Source organism: Adiantum capillus-veneris, chromosome 4 (assembly GCF_014529385.1).
Source record: "Adiantum capillus-veneris isolate H3 chromosome 4, ASM1452938v2, whole genome shotgun sequence".
NCBI classification, from domain to species: Eukaryota; Viridiplantae; Streptophyta; class Polypodiopsida; order Polypodiales; family Pteridaceae; genus Adiantum; species Adiantum capillus-veneris.
The window spans coordinates 61,469,717-61,480,111 of record NC_140934.1 but is presented as its reverse complement, the minus strand read 5'-3'; positions in this window follow the sequence as shown (position 1 = coordinate 61,480,111).

Genomic DNA, 10,395 nt, shown 5'->3' with positions numbered 1-10,395 from the left:
AAAATGATTGGGTCTTGCATACTAGGGGCAAGAGTCCTACGGAACACCAAGAGTATGATGCTAAACTAGAAAAAAGATACTATGGTCCTTAAAATTCTTAAGCCAGTCAATGAGATGGCTTATCAATTGAAGTGGCCCAACCATTGGCTCGTGCACAATGTTTTCCATGAGAACCTACATAAGCCTTACAAAGGAGCACCATCAAAAGATTCAATAGTTGCAGACCCTCCAAAAATCGAAGATCAAGAAGAAGTACGTCAATCTGAGTCCATCCTATGACATGAAGACAAGGTATTAAGAAACGGTAAGATTCTCTGACGTTATCTTATTAAGTTAAAGAATTATCATTTTAAAGATGCTAGATGGATGCAAAGAACCTAGCTTAAGGATAATATGAACCTTGTCGATGCTTACAATGTTGCACTAGAGTAAGCATATGAAAATGCATTTTAAATGAACAATGTTTTTGTCTCATAAGACTAGTTCTCTTTTTATTGTGCACAAATTTAAGAAGTATGCATGCTTAGGATCATGTTTGTGGTGACCAAACACCAGGTAGAACTTGTCACTCTACTTTGGAAGTATGATATGGACTAAAGAGCAGACATGCTTGTGACAGCTACATCTCCCAAGCACCAAATGGATTAGTCATCCATCATGGAATAATGTCCAAGGGTACAAAGGGATCCCCTACCCGCTAAGTAACATGGACTACTGAGTAGTCTTTATCTTCTCTACCTCATAGTCAAGGACAACTATGCTTTCAAGAGAGAGGTAATGTCATAAAATATGATATCTAGCTTACCCAAATGATTTTCTCATATTAAACTGATCATTTAATGTGGGAGAATAAACGAGAACAAGAGTTAGAATTGAAACATAGGCTTCTAGACCTATCTCAGCAGGAGACCAAAAGGAGAGATGGTTGCATCTCAATACGGGTCCAAAAGGAGATGGTCTACGAAAGAGCAATGTGCAATAAGTGCTTCTAGACTTATCTCAACAAGGGACCAAGAGGAGAGATGGTTACATCTCAATACGGGTCCAAAAGGAGGTAGTCTATCCAAGAGCAATGTGCAACTAATGGAGCTTAAAAGACCTTAGGGTTAGCTTCATTAAAGACCTCCAATGGTTAGTGTTAAAAGTCCTTTGACCTTAGGCAAGGTAGGGCTGATCTTGAGGTAGGAGCCCGGCCTAAACTTGCCTTTGATCTTAGGCAAGCTAGGGTTGAGCTTGAGGTGGGAACTCCACCTAAGATGCTTGTCATGCTTGATGACTAAGGTACTTGAGGTACTTATCATACTTAATGAGGAAGTTGCTTGAGAAGCTTCCTATGCATGGGGGGTAAGGTGCTTGAGTAAAAAAGAGACCCTACAAACTTAATGAGGAAGTTTCATGAGAAGCTTCCTATGTATGGGGGGTAAGGTGCTTGAGTCAAAAAGAGACCCTACAAACTTAATGAGGAAGTTGCTTGAGAAGCTTCCTATGCATGGGGGGTAAGGTGCTTGAGTCAAAAAGAGACCCTACAAACTTAATGAGGAAGTTGGTTGAGAAGCTTCCTATGCACGGGGGGTAAGGTGCTTGAGTCAAAAAGAGACCCTACAAAATTAATGAGGAAGTTGCTTGAGAAGCTTCCTATGCATGAAAGTCCCAAAGTTAGGGGAATCTTTGACCTAACCTTCCACTCACCCAAAGGGCACCCCTTTTCTAAAAGGGCACATGGGACACATGTCAGACTCTCACTAAGCTTAGCCACATGGTGTGCTTGAATGCTATCGGTTGGGCTAAAGAGGGGTCCAATGAGCTTCTAGTTCCATCCAACAAATATCTAGATATTTTCAAGCTCTCTCTCTCTAAGGGGTAAGAAGGACACTTGTCAAAAGACTACCCATGTACTTGACTGCATGCTGCATGTGATTGGCTAGGCGGAGAGAGGTCCAATGAGCTTGCAACATGTGGAAAAGTTGCAACTCGCCCCAAGCAAGCAGGGGGGGTGCTAGGGGGATATACACCACACACACACACTCATTTTGTGGATCCATTCTCACTTGGTGAAAGTTGAGGAACTCCACCTCTTTCTCCAAGCTTGTGAGAAGTGAGAGGCTACACCAACACTCTTAGCTATGGAATGCAAATCCAACCAAGAGCCATGCTTCAATGCTTAAGCTTGTCATCTTCTCCATCTTCATTATTATGCTATTATGTATGCTAGCAAGAAGAGTGATGATAAGTGAGGAACTATTTCTTTCTCCTATGGAATGTTTCTTCTTCCTCTTCCCTACCCTCATTCCCCGCTAGCTCTCTCCATCTTTGAAGGTGTTTGAGGCCTTGGGACTGAGGCTTGGGATACTTAATGCTTTCTAGAAATTTTATGTTATGTTTGTGATGCATGAATATTTCCATCTTCATTGCATCACCTAGGTCACAAGGAACACAAAGATTGTATTGTACCAAGTCTCTCTTGCTGGGAGAAATTATAATACAAATGCCTATTGGAGGGGGGACCGGCTCCATATGAATCCGGTCCTCAACTATTGCCATGTTCTCTATACTCTCTCTCTTGCAAAAGTATTTTTCATGCCAAGTTAACTAAGTACCATGTTTATGTTGCTACCATCAATTAAGCTCACCTGCTATGCTCACAAAGTAATCTCACAAAAGTGCTTTATCTAATTTTCTATTTCCGCTACTCTCAAAGTTCATAGGCCATTTCCATTACAGGAAAATAAATTCATAGATAGCTTGGAAGACAAAGTTTTCACAATCATGTCTATAGTTAGCCCTTACATCTTCTAGAGTAGATTCGCAAAGTCTACTTGGTGCTAGAGAGACTATGATGCTGCAAGCATGATTCATTGTATGCATACACTTATGAAAAATTAAAAGAAATTTTAGAGTCAAAACAAGAAAAATTTCTTCAAAAACATGTTTGCATGTTTGTTTATACTTGGTTCTTAACTTTGACATGAGTCAATGCAGCGGTTTGCATTATCCTTTAATTGAATGCCTTGCATCCACCTTGCATCTTGGAAAGGATAATTCTTATACTTAATAAGGTATCGTCAGATAGTCTTACCACTTCTTAAAACCTTGTCTTCATGTCATAGGATGCTCTCAGGCTACAGGATCTCTTCTTGACCTTCAAACTCAGGTGGATCTTGAGTTACTAGTTCTTTGGGTGGCTCACCCTTATAAGGCTTACATGAAAATCATTATGAAGGAGCCAAGTGCTACGTAACATTAACTTGTAAACTTATTCATTAATTGTCTTAAGGATTTGGAATGGGCCGTATTATTCTTTTGCTAGCTTAGCATAATATATTTGATGAGCCGGTGGGCATTCTTGTGCCCCCTTGCCCATTGTATGGCTTAGGCATGCTTTGGAAAACTTAAGCACTACCCAATCATTCTCTTTGAAGGTCAATACTCTTTTATGCTTATTAGTATCAATATTTTTCTTCTGCTGCATGATGGATATAGTTTCCTTAATATTATTAAATATTCTTTGAGGTCTCTACTATATTCATCAACAACAAATATCTTTGCAAGTGTCTTGACTATAAATGGGATCTTGGGTCTTACTTCAATTACCTCGAAGAATGTCTTTCATGTAAAAGTATGGACAATGTTATTGTATGCGTACTCTACTAAGGTTAAATAATTTCCCATTGATATCTTGATATATTTCCATAACATAAAATTTAAGTAGATTGATAATAGTTGAATCTGCTATCTCATTTTGGCCATCTGTTTGTGGGTGAGAGGCCGAGGAGAAATTCAATCTAGTATCCAAATTCTCAAAGAGACCTTTCCAAAATTTTTTACTCATTCTTGGTAAGCCATGATATTTAAAGACATGTGATAACAAGAGGGCTTTCATATGATGTGCTTTAATGGACTTTTGACCGTAAGAAATGCGCTTGTTTATTGAACCGGTCTACTATTGTCTATATTTTGGTATTCACATCAATGGATCTTATAATCCAAAAATAAGATCCATGGATATACTCTCCCATGGGGAATCAAATATAAGCAATGGTTAAAGCAAGTTAGGTTGCTTCGCTCTATCATAATTTGTCTTTTGACATACAATACATTTTGCAACATAGTCCAGTATGTCTGCCTTCATTGTTGGCTACTCCCTTGAGAGTAGCTTGAATCCCTCTATATCCCGCATAAGTTGGGGAAACATGAGATTCATGCATAACTTTTTCACGTAAGCTAAGTGAAACAACTAACATTACATCTTTGAAGTTTAGATCTGTAGAATACTCATATATCATAAAAGGTTTATCATTGTGAGAAACTATTGATACAATGTTCACCTTTGGTCTTTGTGAAAGCGGCCACTTGGTTGTGCTTACGAGCTATGTGAGCAATATGGAAGCTAAACTGTGAAATTGTGTTTTCCCACCTCATTTGCTTATCACTCAATTTAGTATGGGTCAAAAAGTACTTAAGACTTTGGTGATCTGTGTGCAAAATAAATGGAGTGCCCAAGAGAATGCTTACATGCATATAAGGCATGTAAAATAGTTTAACAACTCTTTTTCATATTTTCCTAGATTATTTTCTTGGCCATTTAATCTCTTACTTTAATATGCTATGGCATGCTCTTCTTGAATCAATAATGCCCAAGGCAATGTCCACAAGCATTACATTGGACTTCAAAAGGCTTTGAGAGGTATCATAATATTAATATTTGTTGAGGGATTAGCTTTTCTTTGATATTTTTAAAAGATTCATTCTCTTTTGCAATCCATACATATTTAACTTTATTTTTAGTTAAGTCATACAATGGCCCTACTATGAATAATAACTTTTTTATGAAGCATCTATAATATACACACATTCCTACAAAGATTTTGAATTCATGTACGTTTATTGGTATATGCCATCCATTTATTACCTCCAATTTTTTAGGACCCATTTGGATCCCTGTTTGGGAGATAATATCACCTAGAGATTGAGTCTACTTTAACAGGTCACATGAAGATGTTGTTTGTGTTCTTCTATAGACATGGAGTAGATAATAATGTCATCAAAGAACACTCCCATGAAGGTTTAATAATATGTAAAAATACTAGACTCCATCATTTGATTAAAGGTGGTTGGCACATTAGTAAGCCCAAAAGGGAGAAATAGGAATTTATATAGGCCAAATGTTGTACGAAAGTTGTCTTATGAATATCTTCAGGCATAATCCTTATTTGGTAATAACTACTTTTGAGATCTTTTCTGCTAAAGTAGGAAGACTCTTGTAGCTTATCAAATAGATCCTCTTTCTTGGGAACATGAAATCTTTCTTTATGGTTATTCGATTAAGTGTCCAATAGTCCGCACACATTCTATAAGTACTATCTTTCTTTTGTACTAGTAGAATTGGTGAACAAAATGGAGATGAACTAAGCTCGACTATCCCTTTTTCCACAACTCGATAATGAAGCTTAAGGAGGTGAGCTACAAGGTAGAAGTTCTATGGAATGATCATCTTGTCCTCTTTTGGGAGATAACTCCCTAGGGATATCATCCGCCGCCGTAAATACATCTTGAAACTCATTTAGGAAACTAAACAATTCTATTTCCTCTTTAGTTTCATTTCTAACCTCATTAGGAACACATGAATCTTCCTTGGACTCTTTGACAAAAACCATGTAACAAAAAAAGGGAACATTTCATTACTTTGTATAAAGCTTGAGTCTATACTTGAGTGGTATAGTGTAACTTGCACTATTCACATCAAGTGCTACATCCTTGCCCAAGTTGCATTGTATGTTACATGAGGTACATATAATACTCTTTATTTGGTTGTATTATACAACACCATCAATTAAATGATCGTATAATATGGTGCCACATCAACAAAATCACCGTATTGTGGTTGTTTTAATTTCTTCGTAGTTCGACTGAAATATAGTTCGATTGAAATATATTTGGATCAAATAATACTTCGATCAAAATACATTGAGATATAGTTCGAATGAGATATATTTCATCCAAAATATAGTTTGATTGAGATATATTTGGATCAAACTATACTTCGATAAAAATACATTGTTCTATATAGAATGATTTGCGCACCATTTACCATTGTGGACTTCTTTATCGAAAAAGCCGCCTTGAGTTTAACCTAAAGGTGAACTCTAAAATCCGAAACCAAAAAATATATATATGTTTTTTGAATCTTTTAATTAAAAATAAAATCTCTTTAGTAAAAAATAAAAATGTAAAATTAAGTCTAAATTTTTTAGATATATTGATTAATATATTTTGTGTAGAGTAAATTTAGTGAATGCTTACCACGTATAGAAAAAATTCACACTTGGAAGTAATTTCATTTAACTTAAATTAGTAGCCACTTCTTTGTGTAGAGCCATGCTTACACTTAAAAGTAGCTTCGATAGACTTAGTTAGTGGTTGCCTTCTAGGTTGCCTGCCAAGTGTAGATTAATAATCACATTGGAGGTGATTTTTGTAAGAAAAATAATGATCGTTTGCCTTGTGTAGAGTTTTACTCACATTTGGAAGTGATTTAGGTAAGGTAAATAAAAATTAGCTCTCACGTGTAGAGATTGACTCACAGCTGAATGTCATTTAAATAGATTTAGAAGATTGCCTATCATGTTTAGAATCTACTCACACTCGAAGGCAACCTAGACATGATAGAGTGAAACCTCACACTGAAGAAGATTTTTTGTGATTTAAATAACAATATACTACGAAATGTTAATGCTTATGTTTGTGGACATTGTAAATGGTTGTTGATTTTTATATAAGAAAGAAATGGTTTGATTTATAAATAAAGTTGCAATGATTTGTATAGATTGAAACTAATTTGAGTTATAATGTTGATAGATACTTTTGTTGATGCTCATAGACCTCTTTACAATATGGTGAAAGGATACGAGTGGAGCTACGTAGATGAATTGATAGCAGAAAAGACCTCATCAAGTTTAGGTGTAAGTCTTGTGGCCACAAATTTAGTGGGAATGTACACACGAGAAAAGAACATTTGTTTGTGCTAACTTGCAAAAACCCTCCCAAAGGTATTGCTAAAAGAATGAATACTTGCCGAAGGAAAAAAGGAGGTCGGTCCAAAAGTAATTAGTCCATTGACTGAGAGGGATGTAGAGATGACTTTTGAAGATAAAGTAAGCTAGACCCTCGTGTGTGCAAAAGGGGGTGAACAATACTCCCTTGCTACTACTGCATACAATTAAGCATCTGGTGGTTCAAACCCCACACCTACCACTTCTCATTTATAAGATATGGTGTAGCATTAGTTGGTGGTCAACATGTGTATAGTGCTTCTACTTTGCATCAATCATTTGACAAGCAATGGTTGCTTGAGATACATCTCAAATGGGCTCAATATTTTTTCACTTATGGAATTGCCTTTAATGTAATCTGTAATCCTATCTTCAAGGATGCTTTGACGAGCATAGAAAAAAATTGATTTGTGGAACCTAATTGCATTAAGATGTGTAAAGAATATCTAGATAAAGTCAAAGCTTCGTCAAAGAGTATTTTGAAATGCAAAGTGCTTGAGTACGTGCCATAGTACGGATGTGCAATTTCTCTTAATGGATGGACAAATTGTCCAAAAAAACCCTTGATAAATGTGATGTTGATTTTGCCTGAGAGGATCCATTTTCATTGAAGCAATCGATACATCCTTGAATGAAAATATAAGCAATTTTCTAACAGGCATCTATGAGTGTGCACTTTGAAAAGCTAGTGGCACATAAATGTTGAATTCATTGTCACAAACAATGCATCTAGCTACAAAGGTGTAGGGCGTGTAATCAAAATCAAGTATCCTGAGCTTATCTAAATTCCATGTGCTACTCAAACTTTGAATTTGCTTCTCAAAGACTTTGGAAAAGTGTCATTAATGAGACAAACTTTAATATACGTTAATCATGTCATCAAGTTCATGAGAGAGCATGGTTTTACTTATACACTTTTTAGAACTAAATTACTTGGTAAGAATCTGCAGATCTTTTGTAAGACACGATTTGCAACTACGTATTATGTTCGTGAAACGTTGCGATAGGTTAAGCCGGCCCTTTGTGAAATAGTTATAGACAGAAGATGGGATATTGGATCGACAAGTATCCTCGCTATAATCCCGCAACCACTAAGTGCTTTCAACTTGTGAACTCTCACGTATTTTGGATAAATGTGGAAAAAATTATCAAGTATCCTCGCTATGATCCTGCAACCAGTAAGTGCTTTCAGCTTGTGAACTCTCATGTGTTTTGGAGAAATGTGGAAAAAAAAATCAATTTTATAGAGCCTTTTATGCATTTTTTGTGCTTGCTTGACAAAAATGCGTTCATATTTGGGCGGGTCTATTGGTACATACATGGGGCTGTTCACAAGTTGAAAGAGAGCATGTCCTTTGTAGTACAAGAGAAAAACAAGATGGTCTCTTTTGTTGAGAAATGTTGGGATCAATTACACACCCCTTTACATGGAGCAGGATTTGTGCTAGATCTAAAGTTTAAAATGCATAATCAATTGGCTAATAATGAGGTCATCAATAATTTTAAGGATGTGCATAGTTATTGGGCGATGAAGATGGTAGGGTAGCTTATACGCAGAAGACAGCTTACACCAACAAAGAAGGATGTTCAAAGATCCATGGCACATAGATGCAATCAAGACAATGAGTGCACCTATTTGGTGAAAGAAATATGGCACGAACAAAGGACAGCTACATCACATGCTGTTAGAGTCTTGTCAGTGGCCTCCTCCAGTGGAAATTGTGAGCAAAATTGGTCTTTTGCCTTTGTACACACTAAGAAAAGAAATCGATCCTAAATGGGTTGCAAATTTAGTGTATGTCTTTTGCAATATGCGACTAATGCACAAGCTGGCAAGGATAGCTACATGAGCTACAAAGCAAAGCTTTGGATGGTTTCAGAGCCACAAATCTTAAATCACTCATTGTTATATTTCTTTTAGGAGAAAATTACAACAATGTTAAAGTGATTACCTTTATTTTGTCTACACAAATTTTAAATATAATTGATTGAACTTTACCAAATATTTTTGATAATGATCTTCATTTTTCCTTTGCAAAGATCCATCAGGTAAGCTCTCTCCTCGTTTTAGTTTCATTTATTTTTGCAAATTCGTTTTAAATATTGAGGATAGCTTCTTTGCTAGTTATATAAGTCTAATATCTAGACTAACCTACAATTTACATTAATGAATTTGTTCAGCATACTAACTCTCTCGTACAAGATCGTGTAAAACTCCTAAATGCATCTATTAATCGTATTAAAAGAGAACAAGAGAGGTATACATAGTGAACTTAGATATCTTGCTTATTAGTTTGATTTCTACCTGTTTCTTAAGAGAACCTACAAATATATCAAAGAGGCTACACTCAAGTAACTTTGCAACAACATAGAATACCGCCGGACATTTTTAGAAGATAGAGCACTTTTACTTACTTGCATTATTTTATGAGATGTGAAATCAACCATCTCTAATATCATGACTTGTACTTGCACTGACTAGAATTATCTTGACATGATTAATCATTAAGCTATAGAGCTACTCACATGAGCTTAGGTGATTTCAAATGATTGAGAACACTTTGTATGTACTTCACTATTCCATCTTACACCCGGGCTTACACCATTTTGGTGTCAAATAGGTAATAACTATTTTTCTTTTTTTTATGCATTGTCTAGTCCATTGGTCATGTACACACACTGATTCAACGATTTAGGTAGTGTGTATATGCTCTACCTGGTGTAGATTTTCCGATTTATGCAATACCAATTACCCATGCAGATTCGTTAATTTAGGCACTACAAGTGCACATTCACCGATTTAAGCAGCACACTAATAAAAAACAGATTCACTAGTTTAAACAATATCAATGAAAATGCGTCAATTTAGGCAGAACAAGTGCAAATTCGTCGTTTTAGAAAGCACGTTCGATTGGTGTCGATTCGCTGATTTAGGCAATACCGACTACAAAATCATGCCACAATGGCTGGCCACCATTGCACATAGTATGATTTTATTACCCGGCTATATAATGGAAGATATTTGGGTTTGGACTCATATTCAGATTTGGATTTGGATTTGGATTTGGTTTATGTATATGATTTGATGTCTATAGTGTTTATGGAATTAATGGGATTTGATTATTAAACGATGACTGTGACCAATAATATCATGATACTTTAATCAAGATATGACATATATTGCTTATTCTCGTGGTATGGGACACTAAAATACGTAGTATACGGATGGACGATAAACATAGGCAACATTGTTTGTTTTTATACATCATATTTCACAAATCGCAACAGTTTGAAGGACATGAAATTTCAAAGTTTTACAGTGTTTATGAACAACCTATGGAAAATT